The 2,880-nt window shown below is 45.2% G+C and overlaps 1 non-coding gene across 1 annotated transcript; it reads left to right on the forward strand.

Annotated features, from left to right (window-relative positions):
• Positions 1–839: 839 nt before the first annotated feature.
• Positions 840–922, forward strand: trnal-uaa (transfer RNA leucine (anticodon UAA)). The gene has a single exon. It is a non-coding gene; the product is annotated as a tRNA-Leu (tRNA).
• The last annotated feature ends 1,958 nt before the right edge of the window (positions 923–2,880 follow it).

Genomic DNA, 2,880 nt, shown 5'->3' on the forward strand with positions numbered 1-2,880 from the left:
TACATTTAAAAAGAAAGAAAGAAAAGCAGGCGGAATTTAAACAAGTAGAGACATGCCCGAGCGAAACACCGTATTTTAAACAAACGACACAAGTCCCAAACTTTAACTTTTAAAAAGAAAGAAAGAAAAGCAGATGGAATTTAAACAAGTAGAGACATGCCCGAGCGAAACACTGTCAAGATAAAATACCGTATTTTAAGCACAAACGACATAAGTCCCAAATTTTAACTTTTAAACTAAAGACATACCCGAGCGAAACAAGCACAAAAGAGCAAATGCGAAACAAGCACAAACATTTTAAACCCATTACATGTAACCAACGTGTTTAAAGAAGAACAAGAAAAACTTTTAGCGATATTTACCAGTGTTAGGTTGAAGAAAACATTTAACCAGCAAACATTTTAGCACAAGTTTTTAAAAACGAGAAAAGCCGTAATCAGTTTAACAGTTTATTTCAATGTAAAAGAGAAAAAGCATTTTCACCAAACGCGAAGATCCATCGATAGCGACTCTGGGTTCCGTCAGTGTAGCAAGGCGGCCATTATCCCGCAACGGAGCGAAGCCGGCATGCTGCTGACCTGTTCAAAACTTGCGCGACAAATGATCGACCACTGGGGGAAGGGGAGGGGCGTAAACACGTTCAAAATGGCGACGGCTGAAATTGTAATCGCTAGCCCATGGCCCTAAATTGTGTGAGCACGCCACCATCCTGACAGAATGCGCATTAACTCTATTTGTTAATCTGACTTATTTGTAAATAGTATAAATAATATATTTCTAAATTAAATAAAAGTCGATTTGTAATAGCATTTTTAAATAGACAAAATGCATGCACATCTACCAGGGTGGCCGAGTGGTTAAGGTGTTGGACTTAAGCTCCAATGGACGTATACCCGCATGGGTTCAAACCCCACCCCAGGTGAACCCATTTCTGGGCAGTAGGACCTCGCCTAGCCGCTGGTAATCCTTGTTAAAATGAACGCATGCTCTCTCGCTCTCCACGTAGAGACACTTAAAGCAGCATTGCTGTCAAATCGGTGACAAAAATGGCAACCGGCGGACAAATTGTTTCCGATCTCATGCAGACAGAGCCCGCAAGGAATTCGACGACGACACCTACCCGTAACTTGATACTGCTAAACCCGACTTGGGCTCCACGCAAGCCGCCGAGACATCGCAAGCACGGAGCACTGTGCAGCATATTCTCGCATAAAGAATGTATCTGTATAAAACTTGAGAAAAAATTTTGAACAAAGTGTGGTCGGTGGGGGGGGGTCGGCCCACTTCTGGTGATGACGACCAATGAGATGAGAGAAGACCATGTTGAAAACGTATTAAAACCCCACCATCCTGTGAGCAAGCACTCACGACGATCTCCCAGCAAGCAATGGCGAGCGAACTGACATCTCCTGAAGCCGTCCTGCTGGAGCCTGCACCGCCTTCTGGCCAGCGAATGGGTGATACAGACCCGTACCTTCAGCGGTTCCCATCATTGCCTCAGGCATCAACTTTTGAACTGCGACTGGACACCCCGCCACAGCTTCCTCAGCTCATGCAGCGGTGGCCCGCATCATGGTGGCCGTCTGGGGATCCGATCCTGCCGCCAGCACCTCCTTCTAGCCCGACCTGGGCTGTGTGGCCGGGATCACAACAGCAACCTCCGCAGGAGACCTCCGACCTAATGGGCACATCGCTACCCCCTTTGCTGATGATGGATGAGCTCAGCGATCGTTTTGCGGGATTGTCATTATCTGAAGATGCTGTGGATGGGAGCATCACCGACTCTGCCATGAAGATAATCAAAGGGGCACTGGCCTGTATTCTGGACCGGATCCTTGAAGATGACATGCAGGAGAATTGTATCGGTTGTTCTGTGAAACACCCGAGCCAGCGGAGGCACACGTGTCTCTACGAACCTGAAGCGTTTTATTTCTTTAACAATTTTGAAAAGCTGATGGAAAAAACTGTATAGACCATGGTTTAAATATATTATCACAAAAGCGGTCGCGATGTTTCACCCTCACCCCCCACCTGTCAAGGTCCAAGGTGCAGTCGAGGCAGTAATTTCTGAACCGAAATTAACCGAAATTAATGTACGGGAAAAATTACGTGAGCTGAAACGTGATGTTGAAGGGAAAGATTATGAGTGTGCTGTAGATGGTGCAATTAGTGATTTCTGGGATATGCACAAGTTCGAGCAGACTCTGGCTGGGGTGTAAACGCTGAACAACATCTGTCAAAATGTGATTGGCTGGCAATTTTTATATGCTTTCTAAATAAAATGAGTTGAGTCATGAAAACATTGTCATTATTGCTAGAGGTTCACGATGGATAACAAGCACTTGAAACATGTCTATTATACGCCATCAAACCCTGGTTCATTTGGTGGTGTCGATAGATTATACAGGGCACAGATAAATGACCAAAGTGGACATACTGTGGATAAGAAGCAACTTGCGACATGGCTGTCTGGTGAAGATGCATATACATTACATAAACCGATCAGATTTAACTTCAAAAGGAATAGAGTCTTTGTGACTAATATCGATTCTCAATGGCAAGCTGACTTGGTGGATACAGTATGTCGGCTTATGCGGACATTTGCCATGAATTAAGTTTATGATATTTGAAGAAATGTGTGATCATGCCCCAGTCAGTGACAGTGTGTTTCCTACCCCTAGACCCCAGAGGGTTAAAAACGAACTCCCCGCGCGGGTTCCACGCGGTGACGGCAGAGTTTTCAAGCATTTTACCCATCATATATTCAACCTTTTTCTTGTTACGCGGTGCGGCATTTTTTACAACATCATCCATGATTATGTCACCATCAACAGTGGCGCGTGCTGTCTCTTCAGTGGCGCGTGCCGTCTCTTCAGTGGG

This window comes from Paramormyrops kingsleyae, chromosome 3 (assembly GCF_048594095.1).
Source record: "Paramormyrops kingsleyae isolate MSU_618 chromosome 3, PKINGS_0.4, whole genome shotgun sequence".
NCBI lineage: Eukaryota > Metazoa > Chordata > Actinopteri > Osteoglossiformes > Mormyridae > Paramormyrops > Paramormyrops kingsleyae.